The sequence below is a fragment of the Entelurus aequoreus genome, linkage group LG22 (genome assembly GCF_033978785.1).
Source record: "Entelurus aequoreus isolate RoL-2023_Sb linkage group LG22, RoL_Eaeq_v1.1, whole genome shotgun sequence".
Classification (NCBI taxonomy): Eukaryota; Metazoa; Chordata; class Actinopteri; order Syngnathiformes; family Syngnathidae; genus Entelurus; species Entelurus aequoreus.
Genome location: NC_084752.1, coordinates 4,976,458 through 5,002,148, shown reverse-complemented (window position 1 = coordinate 5,002,148; position 25,691 = coordinate 4,976,458). Strand labels below are relative to the sequence as shown.

The 25,691-nt window shown below is 38.1% G+C and overlaps 1 protein-coding gene across 6 annotated transcripts in view; it reads left to right on the top strand.

Moving 5' to 3' along the window:
- Nucleotides 1-25,691, top strand: part of inpp4b (inositol polyphosphate-4-phosphatase type II B) — a 489,649-nt gene that overhangs the window by 209,871 nt on the left and 254,087 nt on the right. The gene's annotated exons all lie outside the window — the stretch shown is intronic.

Here is a 25,691-nt window from a genome sequence, read left to right as displayed (position 1 = left end):
CAGCGTTAAAAGTGTGCTGAGTTGTGACTATAACGCTTGCTGGATAGTGTGTTGTTGGAGTTCTGGCGGGTATAAAAAAAAACAACATATATAATATATTCATGTTTAATGAGGAATCGAAGTCAGGGCATATTTTTGTTCCTATCTGCTGACGGAGACAAGAAAGTCAGCTTTTATCTCGACCAATTTGCTTTGCTTTACTTTCAAACAAACATCGGTAGGATCAATAGCAGGATTTGACGAGTGTCTGTGTTGACTTTTGGACCCGCTGCCAAGTCATGTTTGCAGACCTAGAACAAAGAGGAGACTTTTATTTTTTTTATTTTATTTTTTTATCACCTCGTCTGCAGTGTCTCTTTTACGCATTAAAGTTTATGGAGCACAACAGAAAGTGAAGGAAGGCATCAAGAGTCTTCTGCCAAGACTACATGTGGGAATTAGATTTGTCTATTTAGTTCCCTGCAAAGGATGTCCATAATATTCTTACCGTCTCAAAGGTCCAATATACTGTAGTCCAATAGTTGCCTCAACAAGTCCATTTTAAAAAGTAGTGGCAGCCATGTTTGTCATATGCATTATTTCCATCACTATTTCTTTGTTTGTCATTTGGGGTAAAACATTTTTTTTTTTTGAAGTTCGCTTTAGAGCCATTTTTATTAAACATTTATGTCATTTTAATATTTGTGCCATTTTAAAAAGTAGTGGTAGCCATGTTTGTCATATGCATTATTTCCATCACCGTTTATTTGTTTGCTATTTGGGGTAAAAAAAATTAAATAAAAATAAAAATTTAAAAAAAGTTAGCTATAGAGCCATTTTTTTATTTATATTTGTGTCATTTTAATATTTATGCCATTTTAAAAAGTAGTGGCAGCCATGTTTGTTATATGTATTCTTTCCATCACTATTTCTTTGTTTGCCATTTGGGGTAAAAAAGAAAAAAGAAAAGAAAAAAAGTTAGCTTTAGTGCCATTTTTATTGTATATTTGTCATTTTAATATTTGTGCCATTTTAAAAAGTAGTGGTAGCCATGTTTGTCATATGTATTCTTTCCATCACCGTTTCTTTGTTTGCCATTTGGGGTATTAAAAAAATAAATAAAAAAATAAAAATAAAAAGTTAGCTTTAGAGCCATTTTTATTATAAATTTGTCATTTTAAAATGTATGCCATTTTAAAAAGTAGTGGCAGCCATGTTTGTCATATGTATTCTTTCCATCACCGTTTCTTTGTTTGCCATTTGGGGTAAATATAAATAAAATACAAATAAAAAAAATTAGCTTTAGAGCCATTTTTATTATATATTTATGTCATCTTAATATTTGTGCCATTTTAAAAAGTAGTGGCAGCCATGTTTGTCATGTTTTTCTTTCCATCACCGTTTCTTTGCCATTTGGGGTAAAAATAAATAAAATACAAATTAATAAAATTAGCTTTAGAGCCATTTTTATTATATATTTGTCATTTTAATATTTGTGCCATTTTAAAAAGTAATGGCAGCCATGTTTCTCATTTGTATTCTTTCCATCACCGTTTCTTTGTTTGCCATTTTGGGTTAAAACATTTAAAAAAAACTAAAACTAAAAATAAAAAGTTAGCTTTAGAGCCATTTTTATTATATATTTATTTCATTTTAATATTTGTGCCATTTTAAAAAGTAGTGCGCACGAGATACATGTCTAAAAAAAAGGCAAATAGAAAAATAATTATAAAAAAAATAAAAAAATCCCCCATGTCCTTTTAGGGGCTCCGTACATTTTTATTATATATTGATGTCATTTTGATATTTGTGCAATTTTCAAAAGTAGTGGAATCCATGTTTGTCATATGCATTCTTACCATCACCGTTTCTTTGTTTGCCATTTTTTGGTAAAAAAAATTTTTTTTTAAAGAATTAAAAAAAAAAAGTTAGCTTAATAGCCATTTTTATTAAATATTTATGTCATTTTAATATTTGTGCCATTTTAAAAAGTAGTGGCAGCCATGTTTGTCATATGTATTCTTTCCATCAACGTTTTTTTGTTTGCCATTTGGGGTAAAAAAAATTAAAAAAAATAAAAAATAAAAAAGTTAGCTTTAGATAGAGCCATTTTTATTATATATTTATATAATTTTAATATTTGTGCCATTTTAAAAAGTAGTGGCAGCCATGTTTGTCATATGTTTTTCTTTCCATCACCGTTTCTTTGTTTGCCATTTGGGGTAAAAATAAATAAATAAATAAAAAAAGTTAGCTTTAGAGCCATTTTTACGGAGCCCCTAAAGGGGGAAAAAAATTTTAAATAATTTTTATTTGTATTTTTATTTTTTTTAGACATGTATCTCGTGCGCACGAGAAACTTTTTATAAAGTTATAAAAAATTTAAAAAAAATAATTTTGTATTTTTTTTTTTTTTTTTAGACATGTGTCTCGTGCGCACGAGATACATGTCTAAAAAAAATGCAAATAAAAATATAATTATAAAAAATAAAAAAAATCCCCCATGTCCTTTTAGGGACATTTTTTATTATATATTTATGTCATTTTGATATTTGTGCCATTTTCAAAAGTAGTGTAATCCATGTTTGTCATATGCATTCTTACCATCACCGTTTCTTTGTTTGCCATTTTTTGGTAAAAAAAAAATTAAAAAAAAGAATTTAAAAAAAAAGTTAGCTTTATAGCCATTTTTATTAAATATTTATGTCATTTTAATATTTGTGCCATTTTAAAAAGTAGTGGCAGCCATGTTTGTCATATGTATTCTTTCCATCAACGTTTTTTTGTTTGCCATTTGGGGTAAAAAAAATAAATAAATAAAAAATAAAAAAGTTAGCTTTAGATAGAGCCATTTTTATTATATATTTATATCATTTTAATATTTGTGCCATTTTAAAAAGTAGTGGCAGCCATGTTTGTCATATGTTTTTCTTTCCATCACCGTTTCTTTGTTTGCCATTTGGGGTAAATATAAATAAAATACAAATAAAAAAAATTAGCTTTAGAGCCATTTTTATTATATATTTATGTCATCTTAATATTTGTGCCATTTTAAAAAGTAGTGGCAGCCATGTTTGTCATATGTATTCTTTCCATCACCGTTTCTTTGCCATTTGGGGTAAAAATAAATAAAATACAAATTAATAAAATTAGCTTTAGAGCCATTTTTATTATATATTTGTCATTTTAATATTTGTGCCATTTTAAAAAGTAATGGCAGCCATGTTTCTCATTTGTATTCTTTCCATCACCGTTTCTTTGTTTGCCATTTTGGGTTAAAACATTTAAAAAAAACTAAAACTAAAAATAAAAAGTTAGCTTTAGAGCCATTTTTATTATATATTTATTTCATTTTAATATTTGTGCCATTTTAAAAAGTAGTGGCAGCCATGTTTGTCGTATGTATTCTTTCCATCACCGTTTCTTTGTTTGCCATTTGGGGTAAAAAAAAATAAAAAATAAAAGTTAGCTTTAGAGCCATTTTTATTATATATTTATGCCATTTTAATATTTATGCCATTTTAAAAAGTAGTGGCAGCCATGTTTGTCATATGTATTCTTTCCATCACCGTTTCTTTGTTTGCCATTTGGGGTAAAAAATAAAATACAATAAAAAAAATTTAAAAAGTTAGCTTTAGAGCCATTTTTATTATATCCATCCATCCATTTTCTACCGCTTAGTCCCTTCGGGGTTGCGGGGTGGCGCTGGAGCCTATCTCAGCTAGAATCGGACGGAAGGCGTGGTACACCCTGGACAAGTCGCCACCTCATCGCAGATTTTTATTATATATTTATGTAATTTTAATATTTGTGCCATTTTTAAAAGTAGTGGCAGCCATGTTTGTCATATGTATTCTTTCCATCATTGTTTCTTTGTTTGTCATTTGGGGTAAAAAAAATAAATAAATAAATTAATTAATTAATTAAAAAAATTAAAAAAATTAAAAGTTAGCTTTAGAGTAATTTTTATTAAATATTTATGCCATACTAATTACAAGGAAATGTTTATTCTTTATTATTTGATAAGCTATCGACAAATTATATTGTCAAAGTTTATTTATTAATATAGCAGACTTTGAACACCCCTGTGCTAGGGGGTACTAGTCTTAGGACCTGCTCAGCCAGGGTTCCAAGCAGTGAATTATATTTATATAGCGCTTTTCTCTAGTGACTCAAAGTGCTTTTACATAGTGAAACCCAATATCTAAGTTACATTTAAACCAGTGTGGGTGGCACTGGGAGCAGGTGGGTCAAGTGTCTTGCCCAAGGACACAACAGCAGTGACTAGGATGGCGGAATCGGGGGATCGAACCTGGAACCCTCAAGTTGCTGGCACGGCCGCTCTACAAACCGAGCTAGACACCTATTGGTAAAGACTCATCACTATTCTCTGTTTTCTTACTGCCCTATGTCTCCTCTTGGATAACGACTTATTTTGTGTGATGGACGCTGTGTAGCGTTGTGTTGGTCGCGAGCCTAGGATGCAGAGACGGCAGGCGAAGTGCAGGTCAAATGTATTAGATGATAAAAAAATAGTGCGGCAGGGCTGGCATGAAATGCATCCTGGACAGGAAACAAAATACAACAAACTATGAGGTTTTTTTTTTTAAAGATTGTCGTTAGATGTACGTGTTCGCTCTACCCGGCGCTGTTGAGCTTTTTCTTGCATTTTGAGGGGCGGGGAGGGAGGGCAAGCACGGACAAGTAGAAGAATGTCTGAGCACGCGAGCAGGAGCTTTGTGTTCCTCCACAAACGCCAGCGTGCCACTCGGTGCTGAGATGATCGTACACCGCTCTCGGCGTCTCGCTACAGGAAGGAGTTTCCCCCTGTTGAATTTCAGTGAGTATTTTTTCCACCTTTTTGGTTAAAAAAGGTCAAACAGTCCACGTTTTCTGCTATCGTTTTAGCCCAAAGTGTGTCTTTTTGTCAATGCTTCACATCCAAACGTTTTCAGTTTCAGTTTATATGGAACATGCATACGATACAAGGCAATGCATCACACAGTACCAGTCGTTTCATTACAGCACGTCCAAATAGAATAGAATAGAATACAATAGAAAGTACTTTATTGATCCCTGGGAGAAATTCAGCACCACAGTTTGCTCACAATAGACAATAAACACTTAGGTATTCTTTCCATGTGAATAATATAAAGACAGTCTATTATACAGCATTATTCACATGTGAATAATATAAATACAGTCTATTATACAGCATTATTCACATGTGAATAATATAAATACAGTCTATTATACAGCATTATTCACATGTGAATAATATAAATACAGTCTATTATACAGCATTATTCACATGTGAATAATATAAATACAGTATTATACAGCATTATTCACATGTGAATAATATAAATACAGTCTATTATACAGCATTATTCACATGTGAATAATATAAAAACAGTCCATTATACAGCATTATTCACATGTGAATAATATAAATACAGTCTATTATACAGCATTATTCACAAAAGGAATCGGAAAAGAGTAGGAAGAAGCTGAGTTTATTTAATCCGACCGTTTTTCATATCATAGCAATTTTATCCCATTTCCTTGTTCTCTGTAACAGAACAGTGAAAAAATAAATAATAAATAAGTAATATACCATAGTAAACATACAAATATTAAATACATAAATAATCTTTGTCTCAATGGAAAAAAAAAAAAAAAAAGGGTTCAATATGTTCATCATAATTCTTGTTGTGTGTACTTTGTGAACACTTTTAGTTTGAACACTCTCTTAAAGTGAATCATATTGGTGCTTTGTTTGATTTCTTTGGTTAATCCGTTCCATCATTTAATTCCACATACTGAGATACTAAAAGTTTTAAGTGTTGTACGTGCATACAAATGTTTTAAATTACATTTTCCTCTAAGGTTATATTTCTCCTATTTTGTTGAGAATAATTGTTGTACATTCTTGGCTAGCAGGTTATAATTTGCTTTATACAACATTTTAGATGGTTGCAAATGCACCAAATTGTTGAATTTCAATTATTGTGATTTAATAAATAAAGTTTGTATGTCCTCTACATCCAACATTACGTATTATTAAAATTGATCTTTTTTGTAACACAGTTAGTGAATGAAGCGCACATTTGTGGTTGTTTCCCCATATTTCTGCACAATAACTCAGATATGGTAATACCGGGGCGGTATAGCTCGGTCGGTAGAGCGGCCGTGCCAGCAACTTGAGGGTTCCGGGTTCGATCCCCACATCCGCCATCCTCGTCACTGCCGTCGTGTCCTTGGGCAAGACACTTTACCCACCTGCTCTTTTAAATGTAACTTAGATATTGGGTTTCACTATGTAAAAGCGCTTTGAGTCACCAGAGAAAAAGCGCTATATAAATATAATTCACCTCACTAATTCACTAGCGAGCAGTAGAGAACATGTTTTGCTTTATTCATTATTGACGTGTTTCTTGCTACTTTATGTTGTATATTTTATTTTACATGACATTTCCAATTCATTTGATCATCTATTATTACACCCAAAAATATAGAATATATACATTTATTTTCATAACGTTGACATTTTATGTGCATAAATGTATGAAAGGACATTAATAGAGTTTCTCTCACCAAGCCTGTTGGTTATTAGTGGTTTTGCAGCCTTGTTGTCACCATCTGATGAAAAATACCCTAAAATGGTGCCGACTCAGCGCATAAAAGGTTGTTTTTCACCTTAAATGAACGCTCACTCCAAAGATGCGATCATAAGTCGTGATAATTACGGAGCGCCTGCGTTAATATTTGCTCGTTTCAGCACACTTGCCGGCTAATTAAGCCGTAAAATGTGTTTAGTATTGACGTTACGGCGCCACTGTAGCTGCTTAGGCCAGCATTTTAATATCACTCACATATTAAACTATTGATTTAGTTCTTAATCTCCGCTCTTAATAAAGCAGCGCATTGATTTTTTATTTATTTTCCTCCTCCTACGTTGTTGTTGCTCCTTGTAGTCCACTTCATCATTAATCCCACGCGCCGCATGTATCCTCCTGGTCATTTACATATGTCCGACTCCCAAGCCCAGATAAGAGTTATCGCTGAATTATTCGAGGGAGGGGGGGGGGAATCTGCGGCAATTAGGAGCGCGCTTCCGATAATGTCGCCGACGTTGGGAAAGATGAAAGTTCGCTTCACCCACAAAAGAAAAGAAAAAAAAACAGCCGGAAGGCGTTAATTTGTTCCTTGTTTCAGATTCCCTTTGCTTTTACAGCAACAAAAGCTATTAACATTAGAAACTAGTGTGACTTACATCGATACAACACAGAGCTAACATTACATCACCCATGGCATTAATCAAAATAAGAGAGGACATTACCAATGCAATGGATGGTGAAGCCTGTGCAGCTGCAGTATTTATGCCTCCAACAAAAGCATTTGAAACAATCATAATATCTTAACAAATTAAAGCTGCAAGCAGCGTTGGTCGGGCCCACATATTTGGCAGGTTTTAGTCCTAAGTGGTCAGTGTATGAAATCTAGCTCTAAGTCAGACCTACATAGAGGTTTTTGTTTCATGTCTCTACGATATTCGTACTGGGAGTTAGAGGAAGTTGTGTCTGTGGTTTTTTCCTAGGTGCTGCGGCACAGTGGTTCTTTGAAGGCTCGTAAAATCAAAACCGTAGCACTTATCCAAACTCTTTGAAAGTGCTTTAATCAGAAGGGTGCAATCTCTCTCCTGTAGTAGTTTGAAGCCGAAACGACAAACGCGCTCAGAGGAGATAATGTTTAATGTTTGGTGACCGTTTTTTACAAAAATGTTGTTTTGAAGGGGAGATTGCAAACTTCCTGTTGATTTTTGCTGAAGGATGTCAATCTATGAAATGTAGGTCTAAGTGAGACCTACATAGAGGTTTTTGTTTCATGTCTGTAAGACGTTCCTACCGGAAGTTACAAGCAGTTTTGTCTGTGTTTTCCTCTGAGGAGCAGTTTTGTCTCTGTTTAATTCAAAAATTGCGCTAGAGCGCAGTTTTGAGTTTTGGGGTTCGGTTTTTTATTATATCGCAATTTCTACCAGTCCTGATGTGTGTGAAAAGTTTGGTGAGTTTTGAAGTATTTTAAGGGGGTCAAATTACAGCTCAAAGAGGCAAAAATTAGTGTTTTTAGTACAATTTTGTCTTGAAGGGGGATTTGCCAACATCCTGTTGGTTTTTAGCCCGAGGATGTTAAATTATGAAATGTAGGTCTAAGTGAGATCTACATAGAGGTTTTTGTTTCATGTCTATAAGATGTTCCTACCGGAAGTTACAAGCAGTTTTGTCTGTGTTTTCCTCTGAGGAGCAGTTTTGTCTCTGTTTTATTCAAAAATTGCGCTAGAGCGCAATTTTGAGTTTTGGGGTACGGTTTTTTATTAGATCGCAAATTCCACCAGTCCTGATGTGTGTGAAAAGTTTGGTGAGTTTTGGAGTATTTTAAGGGGGTCAAATTACAGCTCAAAGAGGCAAAAATGAGTGTTTTTAGTACAATTTTGTCTTGAAGGGGGATTTGCTAACTTCCTGTTGGTTTTTAGCCCGAGGATGTGAAATTATGAAATGTAGGTCTAAGTGAGACCTACATAGAGGTTTTGGTTTCATGTCTGTAAGACGTTCCTACCGGAAGTTACAAGCAGTTTTGTCTGTGTTTTCCTCTGAGGAGCAGTTTTTTCTCTGTTTAATTCAAAAATTGCGCTAGAGCGCAATTTTGAGTTTTGGGGTTCGGTTTTTTATTAGATCGCAATTTCCACCAGTCCTGATGTGTGTGAAAAGTTTGGTGAGTTTTGGAGTATTTTAAGGGGGTCAAATTACAGCTTAAAGAGACAAAAATGAGTGTTTTTAGTACAATTTTGTCTTGAAGGGGGATTTGCCAACTTCCTGTTGGTTTTTAGCCCGAGGATGTTACATTATGAAATGTAGGTCTAAGTGAGACCTACATAGAAGTTTTTGTTTCATGTCTGTAAGACATTCCTACCGGAAGTTACAAGCAGTTTTGTCTGTGTTTTCCTCTGAGGAGCAGTTTTGTCTCTGTTTTATTCAAAAATTGCGCTAGAGCGCAATTTTTAGTTTTGGGGTTCGGTTTTTTATTAGATCGCAATGTCCACCAGTCCTGATGTGTGTGAAAAGTTTGGTGAGTTTTGAAGTATTTTAAGGGGGTCAAATTACAGATCAAAGAGGCAAAAATGAGTGTTTTTAGTAAAATTTTGTCTGGAAGGGGGATTTGCCAACTTCTTGATGGTTTTTAGCCCGAGGATGTTAAATTATGAAATGTAGGTCTAAGTGAGACCTACATAGAGACTCCCTTTGGGATTCCTTTGACAATGGGCCGTGCGGGCCCTAATTAAAACCACATGGAATCAGAGGGTTAGTCCTGAACTAGGGTTGTCCCCATACCAATATGTAATGAATTCCAAATCTTTTCGATACTTTCCAGGAGCAGGTATTTGGTTTTTGCTCCCATGTTTCATGAGTTGAAACTTTTACTAGATACACAAAAGACCTATTTCTCTCAAATATTGCTCACAAATCTGTGTTTGTGAGCATTTCTTCTTTGCCAAGATAATCCGTCCCACCTCACGGGTGTGGCATATCAAGATGCTGATTAAACGGCGTGATTATTGCACAGGTGTGCCTGAGGCTGCCCACAATAAAAGGCCACTCTGAAATGTGCAGTTTTGCTTTATTGGGGGGGTCAGCAAAGCGGTCAGTATCTGGTGTGACCACCATTTGCCTCACACATTTGCCGGTTGGATGTACTGCCAAATTCTCTAAAACGCTTTTTGGAGTAGGCTCAACTAGGGATGATGTTTGATAAGAAATTATTGAGTTCGAGCCTATTATCGAATCCTGTTATCGAACCGATTCCTTATCGATTCTCTTATCGAGTCCAGATAGGTTGTTGTATATGGAAAAAAAACACACAATATTTGGTTTAACAAAAGCTCACTTTTATTATATAAAAAAAAATGAAATCTAATAAATAAATAAATATTGACTGTTACCCCCCTAAAAAAATATAATAAAATAAATAAATATTGACTGTTGTTACCCAAAGTATATTAAGTGGGATTTTTCATAAAAACAAATATATACAGTAACACAAAAACAAGCTGTCTCTGTGATCACTATAGGTGTATAAATAATAATATAGTGTTAAATAAAATCAGTCCCTTGGGCACAAAACTGAAAATAATACAGCTCTCCAAAAAGTGCACTTCTGCTGCTATTTGACATAACTGTTTGTTATGATGCTTTGACATTTTTGCACTTTATTTCTTTATTGAAAGAAAATTCTATGAAGAGAAAAGTTGTTTGCAAATGTGGTTACAATGCTAAAAAATGAAAAGTTAAAGCTACAAAAAGAAATACACTTTATTGAGTTAACATTATTTCTTTATAGGGTAGATAGCTCGATAGATGTGATGTTATGAGCTAGTGCAGTGTTTTTCAACCACTGTGCCGCGGCACACTAGCCGTGAGATACAGTCTGGTGTGCCGTGGGAGATGATCTAATTTCATTTGTTTGGGTTAAAAATGTTTTTTGCAAAGCAGTAATTATAGTCTGCAAATGATGTGTTGTTGTTGAGTGTCGGTGCTGTCTAGAGCTCGGCAGACTAACCGTGTAATACTCTTCCATATCAGTAGGTGGCAGCAGGTAGCTAATTGCTTTGTAGATGTCGGAAACAGCGTCAGGCAGTGTGCAGGTAAAAAGGTATCTAATGCTTAAACCAAAAAAAAACAAAAGGTCAGTGTTCCTAAGAAAAGGCATTGAAGCTTAGGGAAGGCTATGCAGAACGAAATTAAAACTGAACTGGCTACAAAGTAAACAAAAACAGAATGCTGGACGACAGCAAAGACTTACTGTGGAGCAAAGGCGGCGTCCACAATGTACATCCGAACATGACATGACAATCAACAATGTCCCCACAAAGAAGGATAAAAACAACTGAAATATCCTTGATTGCTGAAACAAAGTAGATGCGGGAAGACATGAAACTGCTACAGGAAAATACCAATAAAAGAGAAAAAGCCACTAAAATATGATGATTTCTGCTGGTGGTGTGCCTCTGGAAATTTTTCAAAGCAAAAAATGTGCCCGGGCTCGAAAAAATGGTGAAAAACACTGAGCTAGGGAATATAACAACTACACTACCCAGCATGCAACGGGAGTGACGAGCATGCGCGGTAGCCCCGAAAAGTGTTGTTGCATGTCGCCACCCGGCAGCTAAGCATGAAGTTATGAGCACGCTGTGAAAGTAAACGTCAAGAAGTCAGCCAACACGCCTCGTCTGCATTATTTATAATTAGACAGACAACACATATACAGTGTGATTTTGTTTAGAAGGAAAGAAAAACAAAAGTTAAATAAAAAAGGGAGATGTGTTGTATATATATGTATGTGCTGCGGTTGCTTTAAGAAGGTTGCGACAGCTGCCGTAAACGAGGTGCGTTGCTAGCCTGGTTGCTATGTTTCCGGTTGGTGGTAAAAGTGTTGGTCATGTGTTTGTACCCTGCTCAAATCTCTCAGTAAAGTTATTCATTGGATTATAGCTTTTGTTTTGAACTTTATTACACCTTGGAGCGCTTTTTCCGGTTCATTGTTTTCCTGCTTTCCCTATCTGCGCCTAATGACTGAGCTACGTGACGTCATTTCTTCTGATGTCCCACGGAGCATTTCTGGTCGGGACGGGATTCGAATAAAGAACCAACTCTTTTTCTTTACTATAGTGGTCTCGATAACGGGTGCCGGTTCTCAAAAAGGGATTGGAGTCCGAGGACTCGGTTCTTTTCTTATCGAACAACCGGGAGAACCGGTTTCGAGTATCATCCCTAGGCTCAACACAGTGCAACACATCTCCTTCGGATAGAGTCGATCAGGTTGTTGATTGTGGCCTGTGGAATGTTGGTACACCCTTCAATGGCTGTGCCAAGTTGCAGGATATTGTCAGGAACCGGAAGACGCTGTCGTACACGCCAATCCACAGCATCCCAAACATGCTCAATGGGTCTGGCCATGCAAGAGCTGGGATGTTTTCAGCTTCCAGGAATTGAGTAGAGATCCTTGCAACATGGAGCCATGCATTGTCCATACCATAACCCCAACCCCACCGTGGGCCACTCCATTCACAACGTCGTCATCAGCCATCTGCCCTGAACAGTGAAAACCGGGTGTCATCCGTGATGAGAACACCTCTCCAACGTGCCAGACACCATCAAATGTGAATATTTACCCACTCAAGTCGGTTACGACGACAAATCGCAGTCAGGTCGAGACCCCGTAGAAGACGATGAGCTTTCCTGAAATGGTTTCTTACAGTTTGTGCAGAAATGATTTGGTCATGCAAACAAATTGTTGCAACAGCTGTCCGGGTGGCTGGTCTCAGGCAATCATGGCACCTGCTGGTGTGGTTACACGTGGTCTGCGGTTGTGAGGCCGGTTGGATGTACTGCCAAATTCTTAAACGCTTTTGGAGACGGCCTATCGTTGGGATATGAACATTCATTTCACGGGCAACAGCTCTGGTGGACATTCCTGCAGTCAGCATGCCAGAATGCTCCCCCAAAACTTGCGACATGTGTGGCATTGTGGTGTGTGATACAACTGCACATTTCAGAGTGACCTTTTATTGTGGGCAGCCGGATGCACACCTGTGCAATAGTCATGCTGTGGATTATCTTGGCAAAGAAGAAATGCTCACTAACACAGCTTTAGACAGATTTGTGAACAATATTTGAGAGTAACAGGTATTTTGTGTATACAGTAAAAGTTGTAGATCTTTGAGTTCAACTCACGAAAAATGGGAGCACAAACAAAAGGGTTGCGTTTATGTTTGTTTTTTGTGGATAATACAATTAATTGGAAATTTTATATAAATATACAAAACATAAGGTGGCAAGAACGTTTTTATAAAATAAATAAAGCAAATGTACTGGATGAAAAATTGACTTAAAGGCCTACTGAAATGAATTGTTTTGATTTAAACGGGGATAGCAGATCCATTCTATGTGTCATACTTGATCATTTTGCGATATTGCCATATTTTTGCTGAAAGGATTTAGTATAGAACGACGACGATAAAGTTCGCAACTTTTGGTCTCTGATTTTAAAAAAAGCCTTGCCCCTACCGGAAGTAGCGTGACGTAGTCAGTTGTTCACCTCCTCATATTTTCCTATTGTTTTCAACGCAGCTAGAGCGATTCGGACCGAGAAAGCGACGATTACCCCGTTAATTTGAGCGAGGATGAAAGATTTGTGGATGAGGAACGTTAGAGTGACGGACTAGAATGCAGTGAAAGACATATCTTTTTTCGCTCTGACCGTAACTTAGGTACAAGCTGGCTCATTGGATTCCACACTCTCTCCTTTTTCTATTGTGGATCACGGATTTGTATTTTAAACCACCTCGGATACTATATCCTCTTGAAAATGAGTCGAGAACGCGAAATGGACATTCACAGTGACTTTTATCTCCACGACAATACATCGGCGAAGCTCTTTAGCATGAGCTAACGTGATAGCATCTGCCTCAAATGCAGATAGAAACAAAATAAATAAACCCCTGACTGGAAGGATAGACAGAAGATCAACAATACTATTAAACCATGGACATGTAACTACACGGTTAATAATTCTCAGCCTGGCAAAGCTTAACAATGCTGTTGCTAACGACGCTGAAGCTAACTTAGCAACTTAGCAACCGGACCTCACAGAGCTATGATAAAAACATTAGCGCTCCACCTACGCCAGCCAGCCCTCATCTGCTCATCAACACCCGTGCTCACCTGCGTTCCAGCGATCGACGGCGTGACAAAGGACTTCACCCGATCACAGATGCGGTTGGCGGCTAGCATCGGTTGGTGGCTAGCATGGGCTAGCGCGTCTGCTATCCAAGTAAGTCCTCCTGGTTGTGTTGCTGCAGCCAGCCGCTAATACACCGATCCCACCTACAACTTTCTTCTTTGCAGTCTCCATTGTTCATTAAACAAATTGCAAAAGATTCACCAACACAGATGTCCAGAATACTGTGGAATTATGAAATGAAAACAGAGCTTTTTTGTATTGGCCTCAATGGGGGAGCCATACCTCTGTTCTACTGGCTACGTCACGCGCATACGTCATATCCAAAGGAGTTTTTCAACCGGAAGTTTACCTGGAAATTTAAAATTGCACCGTATTGGCATGTGTTGCAATGTTAAGATTTCATCATTGATATATAAACTATCAGACTGCGTGGTCGCTAGTAGTAAGTTTCAGTAGGCCTTTAACTGGTTATTACTGTAATCATTGATTAATTAATTGATGTCAATTGTGTACAAAATGATAACAGGAAGTAAACAAATGTGTAGAAAAAGGCTCGGATTGAATGAGCTTCCTTACTTCTTTTCCAGACATGCTGCAAAGAGGAATGAAAATGTGTGAAATATGTGATGTAACGTGCTGAAATTGAGTACACGTTCGAAATAAACTCCGACCAATCACTGATGATTAAATGTGATGACAAAAAGGAAACATACAAATTAGTTTTATTACTGTTAGATGAGACAACACTCGGACATAAAAATCCTCAAATTATAGCATGACTCGGTTTAATGAAGGGGTGTCCAAAATGTGGCACTGGGGGGCATTTTTAGCCCACAGCTCGCTTTTTATTGGACCGCGGAATATTGTAAAAGTGATTTGTTGATTTCTAAGTCAAACAGAGAAGAAGGGGAGGTAAATTGCATCAAGGTGCATCGACAAAGTATTGAGCAAAGGCTATGAATACTTATGTACAAAACCCAAAACCAGTGAAGTTGTCACATTGTGTAAATAAATGGTAAATAAAAACAGAATACAATGATTCGCAAATCCTTTTCAACTTATATTCAATTGAATAGACTGCAAAGACAAAATACTTAACGTTCAAACTGAGAAACGTCATTTTATTTTGAAAATAATCATTAACTCAGAATTTAATGGCAGCAGCACATTGCAAAAAAGTTGCCACAGGGGCATTTTTACCACTGTGTTACATGGCCTTTCCTTTTAACAACACTCAGTAAAGGTTTGGGAACTGAGGAGACACATTTTTGAAGCTTCTCAGGTGGAATTCTTTCCCATTCTTGCTTGATGTACAGCTTAAGTTGTTCAACAGTCCGGGGGTCTCCCTTCTGCTATTTTAGGCTTCATAATGGACTCTCACTATTATGTTAGATCCACTAAGGACTGTACTTAGAGGGGGGGTTACTCACATATGCGGTCCTCTCCAAGGTTTCTCATAGTCATTCACATCGACGTCCCTTATGTGGGCTCCGTACCGAGGATGTCGTTGTGGCTTGTGCAGCCCTTTGAGACTTTTGTGATTTAGGGCTATATAAATAAACATTGATTGATTGATTGATTGATAATGCACCACACATTTCCAATGGGAGACAGGTCTGGACTACAGGCAGGCCAGTCTAGTACCCGCACTCTTTTACTACGAAGCCACGCTGTTGTAACACGTGGCTTGGCATTGTCTTGCTGAAATAAGCAGGGGCGTCCATGGTAACGTTGCTTGGATGGCAACATGTGTTGCTCCAAAAGCTGTATGTACCTTTCAGCATTAATGGTGCCTTCACAGATGTGTAAGTTACCCATGTCTTGGGCACTAATACACCCCCATACCATCACACATGCTGGCTTTTACACTTTGTGCCGATAACAATCCGGATGGTTCTTTTCCTCTTTGGTCCGGAGGACACGACGTCCACAGTTTCCAAAAACAATTTGAAATGTGGACTCGTCAGACCACAGAACACTTTTCCACTCTGCATTAGTCCATCTTAGATGAGCTCAGGCCCAGCGAAGCCGACGGCGTTTTCTGGGTGTTGTTGATAAACGGTTTCCGCCTTGCATAGGAGAGTTTTAACGTGCACTTACAGATGTAGTGACCAACTGTAGTTACTGACAGTGGGTTTCTGAAGTGTTCCTGAGCCCATGTGGTGATATCCTTTACACGCCGATGTCACTTTTTGACGCAGTACCGCCGAAGGGATCGAAGGTCCGTAATATCATGGCTTGCGTGCAGTGATTTCTCCAGACTCTCTGAACCTTTTGATGATATTGCGGACCGTAGATGATGAAATCCCTAAATTCCTTGCAATAGCTGGTTGATAAAATGCTCTGAAACTGACAATTTGCTCACGCATTTGTTGACAAAATCCTTGTTTGTGAATGACTGAGCATTGCATGGAATCTACTTTTATACCCAATCATGGCACCCACCTGTCCCCAATTAGCCCGTTCACCTGTGTGATGTTCCAAATAAGTGCTTGATGAGCATTCCTCAACTTTATCAGTCTTTTTTTGCCACTTCTGCCAGCTTTTTGGAAACATGTTGCAGGCATTAAATTCCAAATGAGCTAATATTTGCAAAAAATAACAAAAGTTTTCCAGTTCCAACCTTAAATATCTTGTCTTTGCAGTCTATTCAATTGAATATAGGTTGAACATCATTGTATTTTTTTTTTATTCACCATTTACACAACGTGCCAACTTCACTGGCTTTGGGTTGTGTATGTCACCATGACGACTATGTCACCATGACGACTACATGTTGTTTAGTTCTACATCCATTTGGGCAGGGCATCTGTTTGCATGGATGGCCATTATTGGAAGAAATGCAATCATTTCCCCTTATTTGATTGGGTAAATGTTGAAATTCCACATTTTGTGTCTCTTTTCTGCTTTGCATCAGTCCATCGTAGATGAGCTCTGGCACAGCGAAGCCAGCGGCGTTTCTGGGTGTTGTTGATAAATGGCTTTGGCTTTGCATAGTAGAGTTTTAACATGCACTTACAGATCTAGCGACCAACTGTAGTTACTGACAGTGGTTTTCTGAAGTGTTCCTGAGCCCATGTGGTGATATCCTTTACACACCGATGTCACTTTTTGACGCAGTACCGCCGGAGGGATCGAAGGTCCGTAATATCATGGCTTACGTGCAGCGATTTCTCCAGATTCTCTGAACCTTTTGATGATATCGCGGACCGTAAATGGTAAAATCCCTAAATTCCTTGCAATAGCTGGTTGATAAAATGCTCTTAAACTGACAATTTGCTCACGCATTTGTTGACAAAATCCTTGTTTGTGAATGACTGAGCATTGCATGGAAGCTGTTTTTATACCCAATCATGGCACCCACCTGTTCCCAATTAGCCCGTTCACCTGTGGGATATTCCAAATAAGTGTTTGATGAGCATTCCTCAACTTTATCAGTCTTTTTTTTGCCACTTGTGCCAGCTTTTTTGAAACATGTTGCAGGCATTAAATTCCAAATGAGCTAATATTTGCAAAAAATAACCAAGTTTTCCAGTTCCAACCTTAAATATCTTGTCTTTGCAGTCTATTCAATTGAATATAGGTTGAAAATCACTGTATTTTGTTTTTATTCACCATTTACACAACGTGCCAACTTCACTGGCTTTGGGTTGTGTATGTCACCATGACGACTATGTCACCATGACGACTCCATGTTGTTTAGTTCTACATCCATTTGGGCAGGGCATCTGTTTGCATGGATGGCCATTATTGGAAGAAATGCAATCATTTCCCCTTATTTGATTGGGTAAATGTTGAAATTCCACATTTTGTGTCTCTTTTCTGCTTTGCATCAGTCCATCGTAGATGAGCTCTGGCACAGCGAAGCCAGCGGCGTTTCTGGGTGTTGTTGATAAATGGCTTTGGCTTTGCATAGTAGAGTTTTAACATGCACTTACAGATCTAGCGACCAACTGTAGTTACTGACAGTGGTTTTCTGAAGTGTTCCTGAGCCCATGTGGTGATATCCTTTACACACCGATGTCACTTTTTGACGCAGTACCGCCGGAGGGATCGAAGGTCCGTAATATCAATGCTTACGTGCAGCGATTTCTCCAGATTCTCTGAACCTTTTGATGATATCGCGGACCGTAGATGTTGAAATCCCTAAATTCCTTGCAATAGCTGGTTGATAAAATGCTCTGAAACTGACAATTTGCTCACGCATTTGTTGACAAAATCCTTGTTTGTGAATGACTGAGCATTGCATGGAATCTACTTTTATACCCAATCATGGCACCCACCTGTTCCCAATTTGCCCGTTCACCTGTGGGATGTTCCAAATAAGTGCTTGATGAGCATTCCTCAACTTTCTCAGTCTTTTTTTGCCACTTGTGCCAGCTTTTTGGAAACACGTTGCAGGCATCAAATTCCAAATGAGCTAATATTTGCAAAAAATAACCAAGTTTTCCAGTTCCAACCTTAAATATCTTGTCTTTGCAGTCTATTCAATTGAATATAGGTTGAAAATCATTGTATTTTCTTTTTATTCACCATTTACACAACGTGCCAACTTCACTGGCTTTGGGTTGTGTATGTCACCATGACGACTATGTCACCATGACGACTCCATGTTGTTTAGTTCTACATCCATTTGGGCAGGGCATCTGTTTGCATGGATGGCCATTATTGGAAGAAATGCATTCATTTCCCCTTATTTGATTGGGTAAATGTTGAAATTCCACATTTTGTGTCTCTTTTCTGCTTTGCATCAGTCCATCTTAGATGAGCTCTGGCACAGCGAAGCCAGCTGCGTTTCTGGGTGTTGTTGATAAATGGCTTTGGCTTTGCATAGTAGAGTTTTAACATGCACTTACAGATGTAGTGACCAACTGTAGTTACTGACAGTGGTTTTCTGAAGTGTTCCTGAGCCCATGTGGTGATATCCTTTACACACCAATGTCACTTTTTGACGCAGTACCGCCGGAGGGATCGAAGGTCCGTAATATCATGGCTTACATGCAGTGATTTCTCCAGATTCTCTGAACCTTTTGATGATATCGCGGACCGTAGATGGTGAAATCCCTAAATTCCTTGCAATAGCTGGTTGATAAAATGCTCTGAAACTGACAATTTGCTCACGCATTTGTTGACAAAATCCTTGTTTGTGAATGACTGAGCATTTCATGGAAGCTGTTTTTATACCCAATCATGGCACCCACCTGTTCCCAATTTGCCCGTTCACCTGTGGGATGTTCCAAATAAGTGTTTGATGAGCATTCCTCAACTTTCTCAGTCTTTTTTTGCCACTTGTGCCAGCTTTTTGGAAACATGTTGCAGGCATTAAATTCCAAATGAGCTAATATTTGCAAAAAATAACCAAGTTTTCCAGTTCCAACCTTAAATATCTTGTCTTTGCAGTCTATTCAATTGAATATAGGTTGAACATCACTGTATTTTGTTTTTATTCACCATTTACACAACGTGCCAACTTCACTGGCTTTGGGTTGTGTATGTCACCATGACGACTATGTCACCATGACGACTACATGTTGTTTAGTTCTACATCCATTTGGGCAGGGCATCTGTTTGCATGGATGGCCATTATTGGAAGAAATGCAATCATTTCCCCTTATTTGATTGGGTAAATGTTGAAATTCCACATTTTGTGTCTCTTTTCTGCTTTGCATCAGTCCATCGTAGATGAGCTCTGGCACAGCGAAGCCAGCGGCGTTTCTGGGTGTTGTTGATAAATGGCTTTGGCTTTGCATAGTACAGTTTTAACATGCACTTACAGATGTAGCGACCAACTGTAGTTACTGACAGTGGGTTTCTGAAGTGTTCCTGAGCCCATGTGGTGATATCCTTTACACACTGATGTCACTTTTTGACGCAGTACCGCCGAAGGGATCGAAGGTCCGTAATATCATGGCTTACGTGCAGTGATTTCTCCAGATTCTCTGAACCTTTTGATGATATCGCGGACCGTAGATGATGAAATCCCTAAATTCCTTGCAATAGCTGGTTGATAAAATGCTCTGAAACTGACAATTTGCTCACGCATTTGTTGACAAAATCCTTGTTTGTGAATGACTGAGCATTTCATGGAAGCTGCTTTTATACCCAATCATGGCACCCACCTGTTCCCAATTTGCCCGTTCACCTGTGGGATGTTCCAAATAAGTGTTTGATGAGCATTCCTCAACTTTATCAGTATTTATTGCCACCTTTCCCTACTTATTTGTCACGTGTTGCTGGCATCAAATTCTAAAGTTAATGATTATTTGCACAAAAAAAAAAAAAAGTATCAGTTTGAACATCAAATATGTTGTCTTTGTAGCATATTCAACTGAATATGGCTTGAAAATGATTTGCAAATCATTGTATTCCGTTTATATTTACATCTAACACAATTTCCCAACTCATATGGAAACGGGGTTTGTAAAAAAAAAAGAAAGAAAGAAAGAAAGAAACTCCAATGTAAACATCAGCTTTACAGATGCCATCTGCTCAGAAGGCGGTGTGCGTTGCGGTAAAGACGTGAATGCAAATACACCCGTTATTTTTTGTCCACGAGGAGCGTGAAGGAGGCGCGTCTATTCGAGGCGTGGCGTTTTATTCATCAAAGCTCACTCTGTGTTTATTCGGAGCACGCCGTCTGTTCGAGGTGAAGCCACTATTTTTATTCCGCGGCTCGGTAGGAAGTTGCGGGGGGAAATGAAAAGGTAGATGTTCAAATTGAGGAGACATATTTGTGTCTGCAGACATTTCTTTCCTCCTCTCCCGAGCCGTCTCCATCGAGTGAGAGTGAGATCAAGGTAGAAGACGGAGTCCAGGAAAGAAAGTGAGGACAAAGTCGCTGGTCGGGCGCCAACATTGAAAACATCAGCTGATTGTTTATTGTCTGCACTTGTCTGGGGGGGTGGAGGGGTCGACTGGCTGTTACTTGCATGTACCAAAATGTGTGTGTGTGTGTGTGCGTGTGCGTGTGTGAAAATGATAATAATAGTCTGAAGCAGGGGTCACCAACCTTTTTGAAAGCAAGAGCTACTTCTTGGGTAGTGATTAATGCGAAGGGCTACCATTTTGATACACACTTAAATAAATTGCCAGAAATAGCCAATTTGCTCAATTTACCTTTAACTCTGTGTTGTTATTAATAATTAATGATATTTACACTTAATTGAACGGTTTAAAAGAGGAGAAAACACGAAACAAATGACAATTAAATTTTGAAACATAGTTTATCTTCAATTTCGAGGCTTTTTTTTAAATTTTTTATTTTTTATTTTTTTAAATTATTATTTTTTAAATAAACCTTTATTTATAAACTGCAACATGTACAAACAGCTGAGAAACAATAATCAAAATAAGTATGGTGCCAGTATGCTGTTTTTTTTCAATAAAATACTGGAAAGGATAGAAATGTAGTTTGTCTATTTTATCCGATTATTAATCGATTAATCGAAGTAATCAAATGCAGAGGACAAATTTCACCACATCTAGTGTGTGTGTGTGACAATCATTGGTACTTTAATCTTTAATCTTAATCTTTAATCGACAGATTAATCAATTATCAAATTAATCGTTAGTTGCAGCCCTAGTATATATATATATATATATATATATATATATATATATATATATATATATATATATATATATATATATATATATATATATATATATATATATATATATATATATGTATATATATGTATATAGTATATTATTTATAATATATGAATAATATAAATATATTCTACATATATTCTACATTTAAGTGCAGTCAAGGAAAACACAAAAAATCACAAAATGAATTGTCCAAGGCTCGTGATGTTTAAATGTGGTGAAGATCAGGATAAACACATTATACAAACCTCAGATATATGCTGTGTGTTACGCATGGGTGGTGTTTGGCCTTGGCGGAGGTCCATTGTGCTTTCAACAGAATTACGGCTCCTGTTTATCAGGCTCAAGGTAATGCCTCTCGTGTTGTATCCCGCATCCACGCATGAAAGGCTGCTTCCGACGCCTCATTGTCCTCATCGGTGGGACCTTGTCGAGTATCTCTCTGCAGCTTTTTTAGTGTCATCCTCTTGGCACGCGGGTCATCAATGCCCACGCTAATGAGAAGCGTCTCGCAAGTGCATGTGTGCAAATGTGTCGAAACGTCCCTTTGTGTTCGCCTGTGTACCTGCTCGGGGTGATAAGGCGTCCGTTGTTCGCTCGGAATTATTCTCTCCTACCCGAGTGAGGAAAGCGAGCTAATCCAACATGTGAGCGCAGGCGGTGTTTAAAGCGCCTCGGAGGATCCCCGTGTTTGTTCCGATCCCATCCAGCAGATGGCGCTCTAGTTAGAAACTATAGGAGTGGTTAATAATAATAATAATATATTTTATTTGTAAAAAGCACTTTACATTGAGTAAACAACCTCAAAGTGCTACAGTGTATTAAAAAAAAAATTAAATTTAAAAAAAATAAATAAATAGATAAATAAATAAATACAAATAAAAACTAGAACAGCAAAATAGCTAAAACTAGTATGCATATATCTAAAAAAAAAAAAAGGCTTTTTTAAAAACAAGGGTTTTTAAGACTTTTTTAAAAGCGTCCACAGTCTGTGGTGCCCTCAGGTGGTCAGGGAGAGCGTTCCACAGACTGGGAGCGGCGTAGCAGAAAGCCCGGTCTCCCATTGTTCGTAGCTTTGTCCTCGGAGGTTGGAGGAGGTTAGCCTGTCCGGAGCGGAGGTGTCGTGTGGAGGATTTGGGGGTGAGTAGTTCTTTGAGGTAGAGGGGGGCATTTCCATGGAGGCACTGGACTCTCACACTATTATGTTAGATCCACTATGGACTGGACTCTCACACTATTATGTTAGATCCACTATGGACTGGACTCTCACACTATTATGTTAGATCCACTATGGACTGGACTCTTACAATATTATGTTAGATCCACTATGGACTGAACTCTCACACTATTATGTTAGATCCACTATGGACTGGACTCTCACACTATTATGCTAGATCCACTATGGACTGGACTCTCACACTATTATGCTAGATCCACTATGGACTGGACTCTCACGCTATTATGTTAGATCCACTATGGACTGGACTCTCACACTATTATGGTAGATCCACTATGGACTGAACTCTCACTATTATGTTAGATCCACTATGGACTGGACTCTCACACTATTATGTTAGATCCACTATGGACTGGACTCTCACACTATTATGTTAGATCCACTATGGACTGGACTCTCACACTATTATGTTAGATCCACTATGGACTGAACTCTCACTATTATGTTAGATCCACTATGGACTGGACTCTCACACTATTATGTTAGATCCACTATGGACTGGACTCTCACACTATTATGTTAGATCCACTATGGACTGGACTCTCACACTATTATGTTAGATCCACTATGGACTGGACTCTCACACTATTATGTTAGATCCACGATGGACTGGACTTTCACACTATTATGTTAGATCCACTATGGACTGGACTCTCACTATTATGTTAGATCCACTATGGACTGGACTCTCACACTATTATGTTAGATCCACTACAGACTGGACTCTCACACTATTACGTTAGATCCACTATGGACTGGACTCTCACACTATTATGTTAGATCCACTATGGACTGGACTCTCACACTATTATGTTAGATTCACTATGGACTGGACTCTCACACTATTATGTTAGATCCACTATGGACTGGACTCTCACACTATTATGTTAGATCCACTATGGACTGGACTCTCACACTATTATGTTAGATCCACAATGGACTGGACTCTCACTATTATCTTAGATCTACCATGGACTGGACTCTCACACTATTATGTTAGATCCACTATGGACTGGACTCTCACACTATTATGTTAGATTCACTATGGACTGGACTCTCACACTATTATGTTAGATCCACTATGGACTGGACTCTCACACTATTATGTTAGATCCACTATGGACTGGACTCTCACACTATTATGTTAGATCCACAATGGACTGGACTCTCACTATTATCTTAGATCTACCATGGACTAGACTCTCACAGTATTATGTTAGATCCACTATGGACTGGACTCTCACACTATTATGTTAGATCCACTATGGACTGGACTCTTACAATATTATGTTAGATCCACTATGGACTGAACTCTCACACTATTATGTTAGATCCACTATGGACTGGACTCTCACACTATTATGCTAGATCCACTATGGACTGGACTCTCACACTATTATGCTAGATCCACTATGGACTGGACTCTCACGCTATTATGTTAGATCCACTATGGACTGGACTCTCACACTATTATGTTAGATCCACTATGGACTGAACTCTCACTATTATGTTAGATCCACTATGGACTGAACTCTCACTATTATGTTAGATCCACTATGGACTGGACTCTCACACTATTATGTTAGATCCACTATGGACTGGACTCTCACACTATTATGTTAGATCCACTATGGACTGGACTCTCACACTATTATGTTAGATCCACTATGGACTGGACTCTCACACTATTATGTTAGATCCACGATGGACTGGACTTTCACACTATTATGTTAGATCCACTATGGACTGGACTCTCACTATTATGTTAGATCCACTATGGACTGGACTCTCACACTATTATGTTAGATCCACTACAGACTGGACTCTCACACTATTACGTTAGATCCACTATGGACTGGACTCTCACACTATTATGTTAGATCCACTATGGACTGGACTCTCACACTATTATGTTAGATTCACTATGGACTGGACTCTCACACTATTATGTTAGATCCACTATGGACTGGACTCTCACACTATTATGTTAGATCCACTATGGACTGGACTCTCACACTATTATGTTAGATCCACAATGGACTGGACTCTCACTATTATCTTAGATCTACCATGGACTGGACTCTCACACTATTATGTTAGATCCACTATGGACTGGACTCTCACACTATTATGTTAGATTCACTATGGACTGGACTCTCACACTATTATGTTAGATCCACTATGGACTGGACTCTCACACTATTATGTTAGATCCACTATGGACTGGACTCTCACACTATTATGTTAGATCCACAATGGACTGGACTCTCACTATTATCTTAGATCTACCATGGACTGGACTCTCACACTATTATGTTAGATCCACTATGGACTGGACTCTCACACTATTATGTTAGATTCACTATGGACTGGACTCTCACACTATTATGTTAGATCCACTATGGACTGGACTCTCACACTATTATGTTAGATCCACTATGGACTGGACTCTCACAGTATTATGTTAGATCCACTATGGACTGGACATCTCACACTATTATGCTAGATCCACTCGACGTCCATTGCACAGGTCGCCCAGGATGGGGTCCCCGCATTTGCGGTCCCCTCCAAGGTTTCTCATTGTCATCCCATTGGGTTGAGTTTTTCCTTGCCCTGATGTGGGATCTAAGCCGAGGATGTCGTTGTGGCTTGTGCAGCCCTTTGAGACACTCGTGATTTAGGGCTATATAAGTAAACGATTGATTGATTGATTGATGAACCCCTTTGGGATGATTTAGAACGGAGACCGGTGCACTTTTGGAAGAATGGTGGACAATTCCTACAAACACACCCCGCGACCTTGTGGACAGCCGTCCCCAGAAGAGTTGAAGTTTTAATAGCTGCAAAAGGTGGACCCACATCATATTGAACCCTATAGGTTGGGAATGGGATGGCACTTCAAGTTTATATGTGAGTCAAGGCAGGTAGCCAAATACGTTTGGCAATATAGTGTATATAGTACTTTATATTGTGTTCAAATGTACAAACCTTCACTAAAATATGGACTTTTGTCGAGGATGCAACACATTATTCCTATTTACTGTGTTTCTTATAGGAAAGTTTGCTT